Here is a 23,757-nt window from a genome sequence, read left to right on the forward strand (position 1 = left end):
CAAAAGATGAAAGTTTTCCAACCAAGGTGTCTCTAGATACTGATGCATTAGGCATTATTCTTAATTCATTTATAGCAGTAACTTTCATTTTATATGTCAGTGGCAAAGCTCTTAAAACTTTTGAAACAATCTCATCTTCACTTAAGGTTCCTCTACAACATTATATACCCAAAACAATTTCATTTACTCTTTCCATAAAAATAGAAATTCTTTCATCTTCTTCCATTTTTCAGATTTTTCATACCTGACCTGGAAGCATTCAAGTTTTGCAATTTTGACTGTGGAATATCCTTCATTTAATGTTTCCAATTTGTCCCAAATAGCTTTAGCAGTAGATCTATCTGACAATCCCATGACTTGCTGATATGACAATGTGCTCAAAAGTGCTTCTCTTGCTTTGCAATCATTTTCCTCATCTTTAGCCAAGTTAGGTGGATTAGGTTGACCTTGAGTAGGAGTAGTATAGCCATTCTTTGTAATATCCCATATGTTCTTTCCAATGCAATTCAAATGTGTCTCCATCCTGATCTTCCATATGCCATAGTTAGTTCCATCAAGTTTTGGACTGTCCTTCTTGAAGTAGTTAGAAGACATTGGATCTCCTCAAGTTGTTAAGCTTCTGCAAAAAGAGGACTAGGCTTTGATACCAATTGTTAGGTCCTAGAGACAACTGAGAGGGGAGGGGGGTGAATCAGTTGTCCAATAAATTCAACCAAAATTAACTTAACCAAAACTTAATGCTTAATGTCGGTAAACCAAACTTTATGCCGGTAGACATTTTTATCAGTTAATTGCAATACCGGTAAAGATTAATGCATGAAATAGAAAGACAATAACATCCACAACACATAACACAAATATTTGTACATGGAAACCCTGTAAGGGGAAAAACCACGGTGGGAAGCCTTACCCACAATCAAATGATACTATTGCAGATAGTATGTGTATACAATATGGATTCTGCACATGCAGAAAGGCAAGCTACCTAGAGCTCACTGCTCAATCACAAAATAGGAGTCACACTGACTACAATTGGATGGTTAAATCCAATGATAATGTACTGCATAAAATAGCATCTTCATATGCTAGATTCAGTACCAGTTAAATTCTGATTGCCTTCACAAAAACCTTCCTTCAACCTTCAAATGATGTCTGCGTGTATAGCTCTGGTTATTTTTGCATATATCCTATTCCAATCCTTTTTCTTATCGCATCCTTGCATATATCAATCTCATTAATGAGATCTTACATTTATACCATAACCTAAGACTAATTGAATAGGTCAGCTCACTAAAGATATTACAATAAAATCAATTACAAATAAAACAATATCCGATGCATGATGTCGGCTCAATGCATTTACAATAATAATAAATCATCTCCATAGCATGTCGTGATAATCTGGAATATATATGCCTGTCAGTGTATATCCTTGACCTATTTTCCGGTAACAACAAATTTGCAAACCCGAATAGACCAATAACCAAATCGCCAAAACCAAGTGATCAAATAATGTCTTCGACATAACCAAGTAGTCTCCAAGTCATTTCAAGTGTCGGTGAACAATATAACCTGCTAGTGAACCAAATACCGGTGACTGTGCATAAGTCACTGACTTGCCGGTGAACATAACCAAAGATCTCCAATTGGTAATAAGGCTGACAAGTGTTGACAAGTGTTGACATCAATGACAAAACCATATCAACATATCCAAAATACCAACAGAAAAAGGGCAAAATCTAGGTTGAACATACCCTATTTATAATAACTCCTTTATTATGTTTTTCATTGTATTCCTTTTGTTATTTGAGATGAAGATAAGAGGTAGTGATAATAATCACAAAGTACAATACATCCAAAACCACACTCATGTTTATTAGCCCTCTTTCACTCATTGGGACCTCTCCAACAAGTATGAATCCAAACCCCATGTCTTCTAACACTCCAACACCATAAGACCTTCCACTAGTCACTCACCCTAGTACATGCTCAATTAGGACTTCCAATTCCCATTCAAAGAATACAATGAATAGACCCAAAACATATACTTCATAGGCATCCCAAGAAGGATTCAACCAAAGTACAAAGGAAGTCTTACTGTTACATTGTTGTCCTTTTATGCCAGTCATGTAGGCTTGGGACAATCATGAACATGGCCTTCTTCCCCTCTCCTTAGTGCCTCTAAAAGGATTCTAGGACTTTATAGGGTCCACATACTAACCTTCCCAAAACTCCAACCAGTGAACTTCCCATCACACCCTATTTGGCAAACAAGAAATTGTTGTCTCACTGGTTTTACTAAGACAATCACAGTCATTGTTAACTTAGGAAAGCCAAAGGTTTTCTTAGTTATTGGTTCTTCAAATTGGTGACATTTTCCTTTGTCAATGGAGCCCTCACACATTCCTCTTTCCCTTCACTAGACTCCCCAAGAACCATTGATGCATTCACACCACTTCAAACTCCATGAAATCAATGTGTTTCAGACTGTGACTCAGAAATAAGTCCCTTGCATTCAACTAGCACATTCCAAAATTACTCATGAGCCCTTGAAAACACCAAAATATGAAAAGGCATGATATTTTACAAGTTCCCACTAGTTTTGGTGGTTTTCCTATGGCTACAAATGATGCATTACATTATTTATGGTCACTCTTAACCCTAGGAAGGGTTTTGACAGTGCTTTACAAAAATTGGAATATCTTTTTCAAAACAAAATAAAATTGGATGAAACCAAAGGAAAAATAGAGGGGATTCAGTTCTCTTTAATCTCTAGTAGGTAATAAATGCAAATGAATAACAAACTTTAAGGATCCAAGGCCTAGAAGTGACTGTCACATGGAGTAACATAAGAAAAGTGCAGAAAGATTTAAGATTTTATTGATTTCTCCTTAGTATATGGCATTCCAACCTTACAATGAATGAGGATAGGCCTTTTTATAGGTTTCTCAACCTTCCCAATTCTTATAACTACCTTTTAAACTCCACTTAACCATTGGCGACATAAAATTGCCCTTTACAAAGAAAAGTTGCTCATGACAATATTTGTCAATAATGACAACTTTCAACATTTTGTTAAATCATGACCTTAAACACATTGAAATAGGTCCAAATAGACATGAAAGGACCTTTGGAACCAACTTTAATGTTATTACATCAATTTGACCCATTTTGACCCATTTGCACAGTATCATCCAAATTAATCAGGACTAACTAGACAACTTGATTACATGAATGGTCAAATGACCTTATTACAATGCTATTGGTATCATTAGACCTTATTGACACAAGAAATCATCTAGAATTAAAAATGTTCATACTTGATCCCATATAGGTCATTGGAATCGGGAGGTACACTTGGTTCTCTTGGTGCTCCTGCACCAATGATCATCAAATGAGAACTATTAGCTATAATAATCACTATGCATTATGAGTTTTTGTTAGAGATAAAGTATTATATTAACAAAGTAATGAATTTACAAGGCTACTTTGATGTATTTTATTCCTATGTCTAGGAGGTAGCAACTTTTTGATGTGCACTCTTCTAATTATATGTTAATATTTTGGAAGTTTGTGTTGATATTCTAAGACATGCACCTTATGGAAGAGATTGGAAAACACTTCAATGTGTTAAAAATTGCAATCAATACACATGGGCAAATGCCATATAGTGAAAAAATCATTTCACAATTATATTTTACATCTACACATATTAGGATGATTAAAGACAATGGATGTCAAATTTTTAATGCAAAATTTTGTGATTGTTAGTAATGGTGTGAACCATTTTGAAGGGTGGACAAAGTTTGGAAAACTAATTGCATATTAATGTTTAAGTGTGCACCAATGATAGGGGAAACATGTTTTGTGAAAAAAAAGAGTCTGAAGAGTGTGGCTATTAAGTATAGGACAATCAATGCAATGGCAAATATTTTGAGTTAAAAATTATAAACACATGATGATGCAACCATTATATGAAAAAAAAATCTCATGCATGAAAGTCTCCTAGGCCTTTTTTGCAGATTAAAGGGGTAAAATAACACTATTGCTATTATGTTCTCCCTACTTATAGCCTGAATTTCAATGAAATAATTAAAGAAAAGGTTAATAGCACATATAGTTAACAAGTTGCACACCAATTCCTTCACTAACCCGTGTATTAAATAACTATTATGCAATAAGATGCCAAACCTTGACACTATTAAAATGAACTCATACACTACCTCTTGTTGAGTGATCAGCTGACTTGCATTGTACTAGGAAACCACTTCTTTCAAGGTTTCATGAATTATAGAAAGAAATACTCTCTCATTATAGTTCTCTCCAAAGTTCTCTCCAAGTGCCCTATAAATGGTTGGACGTTGATCGGGCAGTGGCCTTGTTAGAACACGAAGCCCAACTTTAACCTATCACACAACAAGGGAAGGATACAGATGAATGCCACTAAAATCCACATCATGCAGTTGCATCATATTCCAAACAAATAGGAAACTAATATTCTTATTCATTATTATCTTTGGTAGAGGTTAAGATGCAATGTATTTGGCTAAAAAGCATATCTAAGACCAAATCTTTTACAAATATCTGCTGAATTTTGAACAAATCATATCAAAAAACCCTAAGAGTTCTATTTTCATGTGCCTTTTAGTGAGATGAAATACCAATCCATAAAACCCAAGCCAGAGAAGGATTCGGTGAGATAAATGTACAGTTCAGTAATTGTTCGATCCCTACCCGCCCGGACACCCCAGGCACTTACCTTTTTGTTTGAAGGGAGGTGGTCAATTGAAAGGAGGCTCACATTGGCCCTTTCGCCCTTGACTTCTTCATGTAAACAAATATGATGAAGAAAGGTAAGCACAAGGAGGGTCAAAAAGAAGCAACCTCTTCCTCCCTCTAAAGTTCAGATAGGTGAAGAGAAACATCCTACCTTACTAGTTATAGAAAATTAATAATTTCCTATGCTTGAGAAAAAACTTGCCCTTAATTGAAGAAACAATATTCAATATTCGTGCATACTATGCATGGAATAAATCTTATCTAGAGCGTGTGGTTGTGGAGAGATTTCTCCAGGGGGGGAGGGAGGCAAGAGCAGATTCACCATCTTTCACAGATGATAGCGCTCCCTGCCTGTGTAGCTTCAATGTCTTTTAAAATGAACTTGCATTTTTTTTTTTTAATAATAATGTTGGTTCATTAGAATTCTGATGAACATGGGCACCTTTTTTCCAAAAAATCAAATTTCATTAGTAATGCCTTCTCCATCGGAATTTATCATCAAAATTCTAACGAATTCAGGAACTTTAAAAAAAAATCAAATTTGGTCACAATATACCTTCTTCATCGGAATCCTTTGTCAGAATTTGAGGCCAGATGTATTAGTGAGAAATAAAGGTGAACAACAAGGTAGGTGAAGAGGAGGCAATAACTTTAAAGGAAAAGGAAATTTTGGGGGAAGAGGACAATCTCAAAAACCCCAAGGTGAGTCTAGCCAACAAGAACAAAGTGGAGACTCAGATTCAAGAGGACGCTTTAGAGGAAGGAGACCCAATGGAAGGGGTAGGTTTCAAGGACTAGGAGGAGTTCCTAGTGTCTTCATAGGGAGATGCGTCAATTGTAACCAAGTAGGGCACATTGCAAGCAAGTGTCCTGACAAAGCTTCAAACACTCATGGAGGAGAGAGAAGGAACGGGTTGAATCAAGAAGATGATTGCCAAGGTGTCAATTCCCTAGTTGGAAGTGCACCCCCAACCCATGATGGAGAAATATTGATGATGAGGAGAACCATGTTGAAGGTGCCTCAAGTGAAAGAACCCCCTCAGAGGAAGACATTATTCAGAACCATGTGCAAGGCCTATGCTAAGATATGTAAGGTAATAGTTGATTCACGTTCTACTGAATTTTTGGTTTCCACAAAGATGGTAGACAAATTAAAGTTGAAAAGGTTACCTCATACTAACCCTTATAAGGTGTCAAGGTTGAATAAGGGGTAGTAGGTCTTAGTGGATGAACAATCTTGGGTAGAGTTTGAGATAGGGGAGTATAAGGATAAAATATTGTGTGATGTAATTCCCATGGATGCTTTTCATCTATTGTTATCGTGTCCATGGAAATATGATGCACAATCCCAACACGATGGAAAAACAAGCTCCTTTCTCATAACCAAAAATGGGAGAAAATACAAGATGGATCCTTTACCAGATGAGAGTTTGGATAAGAATATTGGGTCAAGTTTCGATTAAGCACATAACATCTCTCACACTTATCCACACTTTTACTTTTCTTCTAAATGATAAATAAATTATTTTTACACATTTCACATCACTTCTTACAATGATTATTACATTTATTTATGCATTACATCAACCTTGGAAGAATATCATCAAGGTCGGCTCAACACATATTACCTAATTACAAAAATATAACCATACATGCTACAATATCATATGCGGACCAAAACAATGTTGCCTAAGACATAGCATGGACCTAAATAAACACCTAAAATATGAAACACCCCAAGAATTACGCATGAAACATCTGCAACATGCTACAATCTCCATGTTGGCCAATAACATGAAGAATACCACTAGAATAAATAAAATCACCAATAACATGCTCACCGATAAATACGGACCACCAACAAAAATAACACATGACCTAGAAACATCCACAAGCATCCCAAATAATCGCAGCAACATCTGCACTAACTGAAATTACTAGAATCACATCATCATCATATCAAATTTCAAGAACATTAACTGAACTAACTGTCAACCTGGAAAAATCACTTGTGGAGCACCAAATCACTAACCACATGAATTGAGGACACACACCAATGTCCTAAACATATTCCCAAATCTGTAAATCAAGATATTACAATGTGGAGCAATGCAGATCAAAATACTAAACATTGGCAAAACGGAACAAATAGAAAAACTGGCTATAATACAGATACTCATAACACACTCAATTCTTCATGCAAACCCTTGAAACTTGCACTAAGTCAACTATAGATATCACTATACAAACCCTTTAATCCGTGAACACTAATCATCAATACACAACATAAACCAACTAACCGAACTTCACTACAACCCTACACTAGACAGAGAAAATATGTTGACAACAATGGTGACACGTCTCTCAGATATCATTAAGGCACATATTTGCAACAATTACCCAAACATCCAATAATCTCCCCCTTTGAAATTGATGGCAACATATGATGTGATAAACAATCAATGTCAAAGAAATCAACAACCCTTTCAAAAAACTCTCTCCACTATACAAATATCAATATTCTCACCCATAAAAATCATTACACTATTTTTCACATGAATCTCTCCACCTTTGACATCAATGACAAAAACACATATTTGCAAACATAGAATCTCACAAATCTGAACATCTGACTACTCCCCATGAGTTGTAGCCACCTTATCAATATGGATCACAAGATATGACTATGAAATGCACCGGCCTGATGCAAATCAATGCACCTTAGTTCTAATCAGAAGGGGTAATCACACCTAAGTACTCTTTGAGATACTCAAAAGTATCCTTAAGAAAAGGATTTGTGAAAATATTTACAATCTGTTACTTTGTAGACACATATTCCAACCTAATTTCTTTCCCATTTACCTTCTCTCTCAAAAAATGAAACTTGATAGATATATGCTTAGCCTTTGAATGCAACACCGGTTTCTTATAAATGCTAATAGCACTTGAATTATCACAGTAAATAGCAATAGGATCATTATGCATAGCTCTGATGTAGTGTCCCTCCTAGACTTGCATTTTGATTTGCATTCTAATAGACTTATTCAGACTTATGATGGATATTTGGATGGTTATTTATAACTGTTTTGTTATCTTAGATGATATCATTGATGATAGTACCTATGTGGATTTATGATTATTCGACATGATACATTATTTTTTGGAGATTCATGTGATTAATGATGCAAGACCTATTATATGATATGTGGTATTTTGATGATTCTTATGGATGTTGATATGCAATATCACCTTGATGAATGGATGGATTTATATGATTCACAGATTTACATATGATCATTATTTACAAGGATTATGTGACTTATGATAATACTAACCTTATTTCATGATATGATTCTATACGATGTTTTGATATTATATTGTGTGGTTGTCTTCGTAAGTAGAGATGATGCCATATCACTCATTGCAAGTAGGATATGTCGTCACAATTCTCTATCACTTGTGTGTGTGTGTGTGTGTGTGTGTGTGTCGTATATGTTGCATTGGTCTTTGATGTAGGGTTGCAGCTACCAAAAATCAACTCCACCTGGCTCCATGGATTTGAGCGTGTCTTTATCCCAATGACAAGTTGTCAGAGATGACATAGTTTCCCTCACACACTCTAGGTCTACAATGTGTACCTTGTTGATTGCACCACAATGCAAGAGTCTTGTGCTATGTTTGTCCCCTTGGCATAAGTGGGTTTGAGTCTATGTTTATGTGAATATTGTGTAATTGTTCAATTATTGGATTATAGATATTTATTTGATTATTTTGGGGCCCTGATTCCATTGTGAGAATGTATTTAACCAATTAGGATTTATTTAATTGGTATATTAAATTAATAATTGATTTGATCATTATGTATATTTAATCATCAATCATCTATTAATTGGTGATTTAATTATTTAACTTGATTATTAATGTTGATGAATTATTTTAAGTGATTTATTTATTTAATTGTTATTTGATGATTTATCTATTATTGATTTATTGTTTATTTGTGTTGTTTTAATGTTGAACATTTATTTATTTATTTATTTATTTGAGCATTTATCAATTATTTGATATTATTTATTTACATTGATTTATTGTTGAGCAATCTATTATTTATTGATTTTTGTGATTAGATTTTATATTTTAATATAGGGACCTATTTTTAAGGTTTTATCTATTTAATTTATTTAATTGCTTTTATTGGGTAAAGTATTATTATTAATATGTTTATATAAATTGAATATTGTCAGTAATTACATTTGAAATATATATTACCTACCCATTTATTTGATTGGTTGGGTGAAAAGGTAGGTAAATAAAACATATTTATTTGTTAGGATTCCCAAAGATACTGAGAGGGGGGGGGGGTGCATCAGTATCTGACTGGTAGTAATATTTTCTTAACTTATAACATGAAAAGCTTATCAAAACTGTGTACCGATAAACTAGAAATAATGCAGCAGATAAGAATAACAACCACAACATGAAAAACACACTGTAACACAATGTTTTAACGAGGAAACCTAGTGTGGGAAAAACCTCGGTGGGATTTGTGACCCACAATATTCACTTACTAGACAATAAGAGAATATTAGTGCTACAATAGGGGCCTACACATGCAGGAAGGCCAAGTGCCTAGAGCTCACTACTCAATTATAAAAGAAGTCACACTGACTTACAAAAATGGATTATACTAATCCAATGTCTTGTACTGCTTCAGATTAGCATCTGTTATGCCAGATTCAGTACCGGTTTAAGCTCTGCTACATACATAAACCCTTATCCAATAATTTTCATAATGGATTTGCTACCTTCTAACTTTCGCATCATACCTTAATATATATAAAGTGATCTACAATGATCTCATACATTTATGAGTCATGTTACAATCTGTCATGTCGGCTTACAAAAGATTTTACAATTAATTACAAAATACATTAATACAAAATTGATGTCGGCCAGGGTGCCGGTAATCTTCCTTTTTGGTGTCAGTGTCCTGTATGCCAGTGTAGAGTCTGTCGGTGCCGATACTTGTGTCTGCCTGCCGGTATCACATGATTGCAAGGTTGCCATCAATGACAATACCTTCAATCACCTACAGTTTCTCATTGGAGTGTGCATTTGCCAACATTATTAAATATCTTTATTGAACTATGTAAAGGTAGGTATAATGTATAGTATTATGGAATATTTTAATTATCTGACGTTTTGAATGGTTTTTCATATTTATTTGGTTTTGTGGAATGGTTGTTGGGTTGTTCTTCCGATAGATTTTGGTTTTGATTTTGGAATTTTGGTTGAAGATTTATCTTGAGGATTGAGGATTGTTGTGGATTGCTCATCCTCAGATTCTTCATCGCTTGGAATTGTGTTTGCAAGTTGGTGTGATTCTTCTTTTGAAGTTTTTTATTTTTTTTGGAAAGATTGTTCTCTCCGTGCCCGTGAAAATAGATTCTTGGATATTGTGGAATTTGTTTTGGGAGATCATGAAATTAGATGGAAGATTTTTTATTTTCAGATTTGAGATAATTGGATTGTCGACATGCATCATGTGCATTCTCTATGAATTGTATGTTCTCTTATTTCTAAGTTTTGATGATGTTATTTTCACTACTTTAAATTTTATGTCATCCCTATTTGTGTATCTTGAATTCCACCTTTGTTTTAGTGAGAATCTCTAGGTGTTGGAGCTTCTTGGGTGTATTTTTCACTCTCTGTGACTTGCAATTTCTGAGAGAAGACCATTAGGGAGTGTTACTGATATTGTTAATGATATTGTTTTGGTTTCCTTATGCATGTTTGATGCTTCCTTGGTGTTTTCATTGAGGTTTTCATATCTCCTCTTCATTATTTGTGCCTTTGAACTCAACCTGAGCATTGTGGGAGAAGAATTTATTCACTATTTTCATTTTCTAAGTATGTAATATTGTAGTCTTTTTGTTCTTTATTGTTTTATGCATCTATCAGACCTTTTGAGTTGATATAGGGTGTTGTGTTTGACCCCTTTATTGATTTGGGCAAGTGCCCTATTCATTTGAGTTCCTTTTTCTGCATTTTTGGTCTTTTTACCCAAAACGCCATTCTGGGGACCAAGAGCACTACAGGACATACCAAGAGCACTACTCTAGATCCCATCATTTCTTGAGAACATACCGAGAGTGTTAAGAAAAATACCCAGAGCTCTAAACCCTAAACCTCAAGTTTTAGGACCCATAACCCATAACGTTGTTTTGTGACCCCAAAACACTACAAAATGGACCAAAAACGCTACTGAATGTACCAAAAAAATTGGCACACATACTAGGGGTGCCACTCTACATTTCGGGAGAGCTAGACTGCCCCGAGGTCCTAAAATGTAAGTTTTGAGCCCGGATTTGTGTCTTGATGATTTTGTGATTTCTTTAAAGGGTTTTGTAGTCTATGTTGTCATTTTTAGAGTTTCATTTGATGCATTTTGATGCTTTATTTTGTTTCTTGTGCTTCAATAAGAGGGTTCATGCCTTACCATTAAGGTGTTTGATATGCGATATGTGGCTCTGGCAAGAGGGATAATGCCTCACTATTGAGGGATTTATTCTATGGCTCCATTAGGATGTGTTATGCCTCATTGTTGAGGATTTGATGTTATTTTGATATCTTTGACAAATTGCATTCATGATATGCTTTTCCTTTATGATGATTTTGTGAAGGCTCCTTTCTATGAGTTGGTTTATGATTTATCTTTGCTCAGTTTGTGCTTAGTTTATTGTGACTATATTCTAATATCACTTTGGGCCTTCATGATGATTCTTTATGATTTATTGTTGTGCATTTACCTTATGGCCTTGGTTGGGGGAGTGGGCTCTTGCATGTGTTGGACCTAGGTTGTGAGTACTAGATCTCTAGGAAGGGGGTCTAAACCTATGGAACGACATGAAGAGTTGATGGTATAACTGCAAGTGATAACATAATAATAATCGATTAGTGGGATGGGTGTTTATGATTACACCTAATCAATATAAAAAATATGTTGATAGCAATGGCAACACATCTCTCAGATATCATTAAGGCACATATTTGCAGCAATCACCAAAACATCCAATAGTTGTTATGTTCTATGATAAGTTAAGTAATGGCATTGAGATACCCTAGGGAATGATGATCTATGTTAATTATTTATGCTTCCATACTTATGTTCTTATGATCATGTTAGATTTGATTGTGTGAAATATTATATGATGTTAGATTAAATGTTAATATTTCACTAATCTAACACTAACATTCTCCCACTTGTCGAACACCTTTCAAGAGAAAAGGGAGTATCTACACAATAATTTAACTACTAGGAGACGTGAGGCCCATAGAATATTAAAACCAACTAAATTCATGTGTTCCCACACCCTTAGTTAAATAATCCACAACATTCATCCAAGTCCCTACCTTAACCAAGTTCACCTTGCCATCCTCGACTATGTCTTTGACAAAATGATATTGAACACCAATGTGTTTGGTTTGAGCACAAAACATTGGGTTCTTAGCTAGGTATGTTAAACTTTGACTATCACAATAAGCTATTATTGTACCTTGTTTTATTCCAATATCTAAAATAGTCTCTTAATCCAAATATCTTGTCTAGACACCTATTTCTATCCACCCAATTAAGTAAATGGCGTATTTGTTTAATTATTAACTATTAATTAAATTAATATTCAATTAATTAAATAAATTATTCCATTTATTTGATTTAATTCACTTAACCATATTCTGATAATTAATTCCTAAAATCCCTCACCCACTTGCACTTTCTAGAAAATGCAAGTTGTAAGTTAACCCTCCTTCTAATCATATCTAAAACCCTATTATTAGCCTAATCACCCTCTAATTTTTTGTACATTCCTCAACCAAGGGATTAGGGAAGAGTCGCTTCTCAAATATCTAAGTCTCTTACAAAGAATTAAAGGCCTTCTCCCTTCCACAAGAAAACCCACATGGGTCTTTGACTAAGCTAACCCACCTTTAACCCTTGTACATTCTCTCAACCCTTGGCTAAAGGATTATCCCTTAACCTAACCATCCATGAGAACCCTCAAGTCCCCTCAAACCTTAAAGGATTTGACCAATCTACCCCTTTAACCCTTGCACATTCCTTGAACCTTTGGGTAAAACTTTATCAATTAACTCAACCATCCATGATAACCTTCATGTCTCTTCAAGTATTTAATGCTTTGCCCCCTTCTCCTCTCAAGCCTTCCCTTTTTGACACTTGTACACATGTGATTTCCTTGAAAAGGGAGCACATGGATTAAGTATCAACACTTCCTCAAGAAATCCCTACCCTTCCTGAATTAATTCAATCTCAACCCTTCATTTTCCCATTTTCCCTATAAATAGAGCTCATTGCTTCATTGTTAGAGGTCAAAAGAGTTATCCATTCATTGTTACTTTTCTTATAATTTCAATGTTTTTAGAAAGGATTTGTAGTATGGTTTAGCTCTTCCACTAGTTGGAATTGCTATTTGACATTAATACTCCATTCACATCTTCAAAGATTCAACACTTCACATAATCAACCATCTCCCATCCTCCATTTGGCATCCCTCTGTGCTAGTGATCAAGATGAGGGCATACTTCACATAGCAAAAATATCTTGGAGAGGAGGAGGACAAGGAAGAGTCATGGCATAGGGAACATCATGGGGAAGTAATTTTGTTTTATTTATTTCCTAACTAGCTTCTTGTGCCACTCTTCTTTGATAATTATTTTAATGGATTTGTCTTCATCTAATGGTTATGGTTGAAGGGTCTCTACTAACATGATTTCATATTGATTTTACTAATATTCATTTTCATAGTGTTTCATCTTGTTTAAAAGCATGAGTAGTTGCCATATACTTTTCTTCAGCAGTGGACAAAGCAACCACAACCTATCAGTTTCTCATCCAACTAATTACACCACCAAAAAAAATAAACAAATAAGCACTAGTAAATATTCTACTATCAACATCACCTACCTATTTTGTATCCACATGACCATGAATATCAAGAGAAATCTTGTTTCCTATCAAATTACCATGATAACATGAAGAATATTTTGACGTGCCCTTCAAATATTTGAAAAACCTTTAAATTGCATCCCAATGTATTCTACCACGATTAGACACATATTTGGAATGAACTCCCACTACTTGGGAAATGGTATAGTGTAGACCATAACATACATCAAATTCCAATTGCAATCTAGTAAGGCACTTTTCTCATGTCTTACATCTCTAATGGGGATGTAGGACAATCTGAAATAGACAATTTTGTTTGAACTATAAAAGGAACATAATGGTCTACAATCCTGCATGTTGAACCTCTATAAAATTGAATTCACATACTTACTCTAGCCTATTCATATCTTTCTATTCACTCTATCTATTCTAAATTCCATCCCAAGAATGTGTCTCACTGCACCTCATTTTTTATTTAAAATTTAGCAGCAAGGTAGGACTTTAGTTATGAAAGCATACATTTCCCTTTACTAATGAATAATATATCATCAACATATAATATGATGTACAAGAAATGATCACCATCAAATTTATAGTAAACACAATGATCTGATTTCAAATTCTCAAATCCCAAACTCAACACATGTGTTTCCAATTTTTGGTAACACATCCTAGGACTCTACTTGAGGCCATACAAATATTTTTTCAATTTATAATCCAAATTACTTTTGCCTTTTACCACATAGTGCTTTGGTTGTATCATATAAATATCCTCCTCCAAAACACCATGAAGCAATTTTCACATCTGTTGTCTCAAACTGTAATTATAAGCAGTAGTAATGGAAAGAAAAAATATAATGGATGCCATTTTTGCAACAAGGGAAAGTATCTTGTCATAACCAACACCCCTTAACCAGAGAGTGGCCTTTTGCAACCAACCTTGCTTTATACTACTCAATACATCCATCTTAACCAATATTTTTTTGAACATCTATTTGGAACCAACATGTTTACATCCTTTAGATAATGGTACAAGATCCCATGTGTCATTATTTTTCAAAACTATCATTTCTTTGTCCATAGCAATCTTCCATAATTCTACATCATTCATACCTACTGTCTCTTCTACAAATCTATATTCATCTACATTAGTATTCAAAGCAAAAATATATCTCCAATCATCAAATGAATACCTTTTAGGTGGTTGTCTATATCTTGTAGAAATTCAAACAATCTGAGTTGAAAGTTCTTCCTCTTCTTCTAAAGATTTAGAGCTGGATTAGCTCTCCTCAACTTCTTGACTATCTAGGGGTCTCGATTCAACTCTTTCAAGAGAAGAAGGAAATTGGATCACATCTTCTTATTTAGTCTATTCTGACTGCAATTTACTAGGAGGATTAGTTTATCTAAAAATAACACTTCTACTATGTCTTACCTTCTATGCAACAAGATCCCAAAGGTTGTATCCTTTTACACCATAACTATATCAAATGAAGATATATTTCACAACCTTATTCTCCAAATTTGTTCACTCTTCCTTTAGCACATGTACATATGCCTCACAACCAAAAACTCTAAGATGTCTCAATGAAGGCTTATGACCCAACCATGTTTCCATACACATTTTATCAACAAGAGATAATGTAGGAGACCTATTAATCAAGTATCAAGTAGTGGCAACAACTTCAGCCCAAAACCTTTGTTCTAGACTATCACCACTCAACATACTCCTAGCCTTGTCCATCAGTGTCTCATTCATTCTTTATGCAGCTCCATTTTGCTATAGAGAATATAGCATTGTCTTTTGTCTATGAATGCCACAATGCTTTCAGAATCTATCAAAATCATTAGAGAAAAATAAATCACATGATTATCAAACCTTGAATATTTTATTTTCATCCTACTCTGCAACTCAACCATTGCATTAAATTCTTTAAATCAAGTGAAAACTTCATATTTACTCTTTAAAAAATATACCCTCATCCTTTTTCTATAATCATCAATAAATAAAACATAATGTGGATTTTGTAATGGAAGGAACATCTATATGACCAAACACATCAAAATTAATAAGATCCAATACACTACAATATTTATGAGAACTCAAGTAAAACTAAACATAATTTTTTTTTCATAAATGTAATGTTCACAAAAATTAGAGTTAAGGTTACAATCATTCAAACCTTCAACAAGGTTTTAACTTTTCAAGATCCTTAGACTCTTTTCAATGTGTCCCATTCTGTAGTGCCATAACATAATCTTATCTACAAGTAACTTTGATTTGGAAGAAAAAGCACCCTTAGGTACCCAAAAGTCATGACGATGTGCTAAAGGTGAAACATTCGCCTCTTCCAATGAAGTATTCACATATTTATTTGTCACAAAAGTACTATTACACTCAATAGTGTATGCATCCAGCTTATATAGTGTGCCAAATTTGATACCTCTAGCAAACACCATAGCACCTCTAACCATTTTGCATATTGTATCAGAAAAGACTACTTGCAAACTTGCATCTATTAGTTTATCATAGATAATAGGTTTCAAGCTAGTCTAAGGATATGCAACACACCTTTAATAATTTTTATTCTACCATCAAGAAACCTAACTCTAACTATACCAAACCAACAATATCTAAATGATAAACATCATGAAAGTACACCTTACCTCCATTAAATTCTTTCTCTCAGTTAATTTTTTTGAATTACCCGCCTCTTAAGGTTAGTGTAGGAAGTTGTTTTGCTAATTAACTTCCTTATAAGTGGTATTAGAGCCTGATCACCTTTGGTTTCAATTGTGGGTTACTATATTCTTCCTCCTCTTTTGAAGATTCAGAGCTAGATGATCTCTACTAAGCTTATTTCTTATGTAGGGGTCTCGATTTAATTCTTTTAGGAGTAGAAGGAAATTGAATCACATATTTTCTCTCAGACTACTTTGGATGAAATATAATAGATGGAGTCTTAGTTTCCCTAAATATAACACTTCATATTACCTTATATGCAATAGGGTCCCAAATCTTATACCCTTTCACACCATAACTGTATCCAATAAAGATACATTTTATAGCCTTTTTCTCCAACTTTGTTCACTTCTCCTTTGACACATGTGCATATGCCTCGCAACCAAAAAATTTAAGATGTCTCAATGAAGGCTTATGACTTGTCCATGCCTCCATAGTAATTTTGTCAAGAAGAGTTAATGTAGGAGACATATTAATTCGGTAGCAAGCAGTGGCAACAACTTCAGCCCAAAACTTTTGTTCTAGACTGGCACTAGTCAACATACTCCTAGCCTTCTCCATCAGTGTTCTATTTATTCTTTATGCAACTCCATTCTATTGTGGAGAATACAAAGTTGTCTTGTATCTATGAATGTCACAATCTTTCCATAATCTATCAAAATCATTAGAGAAAAATTCACTACCATTATCAATCCCCAAACATTTTATTTTCTTCCTAGTCTACAACTCAACCATTGTTTTAATTTCTTTAAATCGACTAAAAACTTTGTATTTTAATGATAAGATATTTCCTCAATCCATAGAATAGATAGAAAGTAGTTTCTATATTTGTGCTCAAGTTTTTTGTATGACAAGATATTTCCACAACCAATAGCATAGATAAAAAGTTGTTTCTAGATTAAATTGTGTTCAAGATTTTTTTTTGGATTAAATTGTGTTCAATATTTTTGCATTTGAGATACAAAAAACTTGAACACAATTAATTTAAAAATAACTTTCTATCAACTTCATATTTACTTTTTAGAATATATACCCATCTCATTTTTCTATAATCATCAATAAATGGAACATAATATGTGGACTTTGCAATGGAAGGAACATCTACAGAACCAAACAAATCAAAATGAATAAGATCCAACACAACACAATATTTATGAGAACTCAAGTGAAACTGAACATAGTTTTATTTTTCATAATTGCAATGTTCACATAAATCAAAATCAAGATTACAGTCATTCAAACCTTCAAAAGGATTTTATTTTTCAAGTTCCTTACACCTTTTTCTCCAATGTGGTCATGTCTCTAGTGCCATAAGATAATCTTATCCATAGGTAACTTTGATTCGGAAGAAAAAGCACCCTTAGGTACCCAAAAGCAATAACCATGTGCTAAAGGTGAAACATTCACCTCTTCCAACAAAGTATTCACAGATTTACTTTTCACAAAAGTACTATTGCATTCAAAAGTGTATGCATCAAAATTATACAGTGTGCCAAATTTGACACCTCTAGCAATTACCATGACACCTTTGAGAATTTTGCATCCTACATTAGAAAAGACTACTTTCATACCCACATCTATTAGTTTTCTCACAAAAAACTGGTTTCAAGCTAGTCCAGGGATATGCAACACACCACTAATCCTTTTTATTCTACCATAAGGAAACTTAACTGTAAATTTCACAACAAACAATATCTGAATGAGAATCATCACTGAAGTACACCTTACCTCTATTAAATTCTTCCTCTCAATTAATTTTTTTTGCATTATCGTCCTCTCAAGCTTAGTGTAGGAAGTTATTATGCTACTTAATGTCCACACAAGTTGTATTAGAGTTTGGTCACCTTTGGTTTTAGTCATGGGTTATTGGTTTTTTCCTCCTCTTCTAAATATTCAGAGCTACTTGAGCTCTCCTCAATTTATCTCCTATTTAGGGGTCTCGATTCAACTCTTTTAAGTGTAGAAGGAAATTGAATCACATATTCTTTTTTAGTCTATTTAGACTACATCATAACAAAAGGAGGCTTATTTTCTCTAAATATAACACTTCTACTATGTATTACCTTTTGTGCAACAGGGTCCCAAATCTTGTACCCTTTCACATCATAACTATATTAGATGAAGATACATTTCATATGCCTTATTCTCCATCTCTGTTCAATTCTCCTTTGGCACATGTGCATATTCCTTGCCATCAAAAACTCTAATATGTTTCAATAAAGACTTATGGCCTGACCATTTCTCGAAGTTATGTTAACAAGATTCGATGCAAGAGACATGTTAATCATGTTGGTATTATGGATGACTTCATCATGTGTTGCATTGGTTTTGTCATTGATGTCAACACTTGTATTCATGGAGGTTTACATTGTTCACTGGCATGGTTAGTGGCTTATGCACAGTCACTAGTGGGTTATATTGTTCACCGACAGTGATGATGACTTGTTATCATCTGGAGATCATTTGGTTATGTCGAAGACATGGATTGGATGTTTGGATTTGATGTTTTGCTTATGTTGGTATTATGGATGTGTTGCACTAGTTTTTTCATTGATGTCAACACTTATCCTTCAGGAGATCGTTGGTTATGTTGAACCGGCACATTATGTTCACCGGCAAGTTCAGTGACTTATGCACAATCACTGGTATATCGTTCACTGGCAGGTTATATTGTACACCAGCACTAAGGATGACTTTTTATCATCTAGAGATCACTTGGTTATGTCAAAGACATGGTTTGGACACTTGGTTTTGGTATTTTTGTTATTGGTCTAATCAGGTTGACATATTTGTTGTTACTGGTAAATTGGTCTAGGTTATGGACCGGCATGCATTATCTATTCCAGATCATCACGACATGTTATGGAGATGATTTAATTAATTGGATATTGTTGTAAATGTATTGAGCCAACATGATGCATCACATCTTGACTTATTTGTAATTGGTTTAATTGTAATAATCTTAGTAAGCCAACCTACACATTTGGTCTTAGGTTTTGGTATATATGTAAGATCTCATTTGTGAGATAGGGATACAAAAGAATATTGTAAGTAAGTATGTGTGAATATTGAAGATCATATGAGTAGACCATAGAGAAGATTCAAGGAAGGTTTGAAGGTGATTATTAGAACTTAACCGATACCGAATCCAACATTGGATTTAAACATCCAATTGTAGTCAATGTGACTCCTATTTTGTGATTGAGCAGTAAGCTCTAGGTGGTTGGCCTTTCTGCATGTACAAACCCCATTTGTATATACATACTATCTGCACTAGTATTACCTGATTGTGGGTAAGGTTTCCCACCATGGTTATTCCCCTTACAGGGTTTTCCATGTACAAATCTTTGTGTTATGTGTTGTGGATGTTGTTTCTCTTTCTATTTTATGCAGTGAGTTTCACTGGTATTAATATTAATTGCTAATCTATCAATCGGCATTAAGTTTGGTTTACCTGTATTAAATATCAAGTTTAATTAAGTTATATTTGGGTTGAAATTAATTGACAACTGATTCACCCCCTGCCCCTCTCAGTTGCCTCTGGGTCCTAACATTTATTGGTCTAATCGGGTTGACATGTTTGCCTTTACCGACAAACAGGTCTAGGTAATAGAATGGTACATGATATCTATTCCAGATCAACACGACACGTTATGGAGATGGTTTATTGATTGGATAATGTATTGAGACAACATATTGTATCACATCAAGACTTATTTTGTAATTGATTTAATTGTAATATCTTTAGTTCAAGCCGACCTCATGTATAGGTCTTAGGTTTTGTATAAATAAATGTAAGATCTCATTTGTGAGATATGTATGGTAATGGTATGAGTGTGTGTGTGAATATTGAAGAGAGAAAATAAGCAGATCCTTGTGTGAATCACACAGAAATTATCTGAAGGTTGAAGGAAGGTTATGAAGGTGTTTAGCACTCATGTTCAGAGCTTAAACCGGTACTGAATCCAGCATTGCAGATGCTATTTTGAGCAGTACATTGTATTAGATTTAACCATCCAACTGCAGTCAGTGTGACTCCTATTTTGTGATTGAACAATGAGCTCTAGGCGGTTGGCCTTTCTGCATGTGCAGACCCCATTTGTATACACTTACTATCTATAGTAGTATCATCTGATTGTGGGTAAGGTTTCCCACCGTGTTTTTCCCCTTATCGAGTTTCCACGTCAAAATATATGTGTCATGTGTTGTTGATGTTGTTTCTCTTTCTGTTTCATGCATTAAGTTTCACTGGTACTGCCATAACTGTTAATCTGTTTTACCGAAATTTAAGTTTGGTTTACGGGCACTAAATTTAAATTGGATTAATTTGCATTTGGGTTATAATTTATATACAACTGGTTAACAAATAATTCACCCCCCTACCCCCCCTTCAATTGTCCTTCCGGTTCCTAACAATTGGTATCAAAGCTAAGCCCTCTTTTTTAAGAAGCCTAACAACTTGAGGAGATCCTATGGTAGCAAATACTTTTAGGAAGGATATTCTGAAACTTGATGGAACTAACTATGGTATATGGAAGATCAGAATGGAGACACATCTGAACTACATTGGAAGAGATATATGGGATGTTACAAAGAATGGTTATGTTGGTCCTACTCTGAATCAACCTCATCCATCAACATTGGCTAAGGACTTGGAGACTGATTGCAAAGCAAGAGAAGGACTTATGAGCACATTATCAGATCAGCAAATCATGGGATTGTCAGACAGGTCTACTGCTAAAGCTATTTGGGATAAACTGGAAACATTGAATGAAGGTGATACCACTGTCAAAATTGCAAAACTAGAATGTTTCCAGGTTAGGTATGAAAATTTAAAAATGGAAGAAGATGAAAGAATTTCTACATTTATGGAAAGAGTTAATGAAATTGTTTTAGGAATGCAATGTTGTGGAGGATCTTTAAGTGAAGATGAAATTATTTCTAAAGTTTTAAGAGCGTTGATACAGGATTACAAAATCAAAGTGACTGCTATTAATGAGTTGAGAACAATGCCTAATACATCAGTATCTAGAGATACCTTGGTTGGAAAAATTTCAACATTTGAGCTTGAGGAATTTGGTCATGTTGCTACAGTCAAGAATGAGTTAGCCTTCAAAGCATCATCATCATCATCATCATCATCATCTAACATAACTAATTGGAAATCGCTTTATGCAAAAGAACTTGAATATATGAGGAGAGAAAATGAAGAACTCGAAGCATTATTTGCAAGGAAGATGCCTAAAGGTCCAGTAGGAAGTAAGTATGAAGGTAAAGCACTTTTCAAATGTTTTAATTGCAATAAATTTGGTCATATAGCATCTAGAAGTGTTGATAGACATGCAAGATTAAGAGAGGAAGCAAAGAGATCATATAAGCCTAACCCTAAATATCAGAGATGCAGATTTAAGAAGAGTAGAGATAAGTGATGTTACTATGCAGATGAAAATGTTACAAATGATTCAGATGAAGATCCAGTAGATAGTGGATGGGTATTTGTTGCAATAAAAAAAGATCAACCAACACCTATTGTCAAACTGGTAGAGCAGGCATTGGTAGCTAACATTCAAGAAAAGGATGAATGGATCATAGATAGTGGATGCTCGCATCATATGACTAGTGATAAAAGAAAATTCTTGTCATTCCAGGAATGTAATGGAGGTCTAGTAAGGTTTGGAGATGATAAAGCTTGTTCAATCAAAGGAAGAGGCACTATATCTGTGGATGGTAAGCACAATACTGACAATATTTATTATGTAGAAGGTTTAAAGCATAATCTTTTGAGTGCTGGTCAGTTAGTTGAGAAAGGATTTCAGCTACAACTCAAGAATGGAAAATGCAAAATCATAAACAAAATTGGATTGGAGATTGCAATCGGTAATCAGACTAAAGGTAATATCTTTCATTTGAATACTAGTGATAAGACATGCTTGATTGCACACATTGATGAAAGTTGGTAATGGCATAAGAGACTTTGTCATGTGAATTTTGATTGCATTGAAAAGATCAGTTCAACTAAGGTAGTAAGGGATTTACCTAAGATTGTGAAACCTCATAATCCGGTATGTAAGGAATGTCAAATGGGAAAGAAAGTTAGAACAACATTTAAGAGAATTACTAAGAAATCCAATAATATTCTTGATTTAATTCATACTGATTTATGTGGTCCAGCAAGAACAAGAAGTCTATAGGGTGATAGATACTTTATGCTAATAATTGATGATTATTCTAGAATGTGTTGGGTTACTTTTCTCATAGAGAAATCAGAAGCTTTTGAGAGATTCAAGATATACAAGGCAATGGTAGAGAATGAAATCGGCAAGAAAATCAAATGTTTGAGATTAGATCAAGAGGAGAATTTACATTTAGAGAATGTAATGCAATCTGTGAAGTGAATGGGATCAAAAGACAACTATCAGCACCCCAGACACCCCAATAGAATGGAGTTGTGGAAAGGAAAAACATAATTGTTCTGGATGCAACAAGAACCATGTTGATGGAAGCAAATCTACCTCATGTGTACTAGAGAGAAGCAGTAAATAAAGCAGGTTTATACTTTCAACAGAGTTCACATCAAAAGTGAAACCAGTGAGACCCCTTATGAACTATGGTTTGGTCATACTCCTACTCTTAAATACTTTAGAAAATTTGGAAGAAAATGTTACATTAGGAGAGATGAGAATATTGGAAAATTTGATCCTAGAAGTGATGAAGGAATATTTCCTGGTTATTCATCTAGAAGCAAGGCATATAGATATTTTAATAAAAGATTATATAAAATAATTGAAAGTACTAATGTGAAGATAGATGAACATTTTAGAGGAGATTCAAGGTCTGTAGATTATGAACCAACAGTTGAAATGATTATAATCAACCAGCATAGATTGCACTGGTACAAAATGTAGATCCAGTGACACTGGCATCATCAGAGAACTCAACTGTGACTGAAGAACAGTAGCATGTGAATGTAAATCAGAATAAACCCAGGCATGTAAGATTGAATCATTAAGAGAATCAAATAATTGGAAACAAGAATCAAGGTGTTATGACTAGAGGAAGATTGGAAAATGAAGAGGTATGTTTAATTTCTCAATTTGAACCAGCATATGTTATTGAAACATGTAAAGATGAATATAGGATAAAAGAAATGGAAGATGAATTAGAACGAATTGAAAAGAACAATACTTGGACATCAGTTCCCCGACCTAATGACAAAAATGTAATTGGAACTAAATGGGTATTTAGGAATAAACTTAATGAAGATGGTGAA

This window comes from Cryptomeria japonica, chromosome 8 (assembly GCF_030272615.1).
Source record: "Cryptomeria japonica chromosome 8, Sugi_1.0, whole genome shotgun sequence".
In the NCBI taxonomy this organism is placed as follows: domain Eukaryota; kingdom Viridiplantae; phylum Streptophyta; class Pinopsida; order Cupressales; family Cupressaceae; genus Cryptomeria; species Cryptomeria japonica.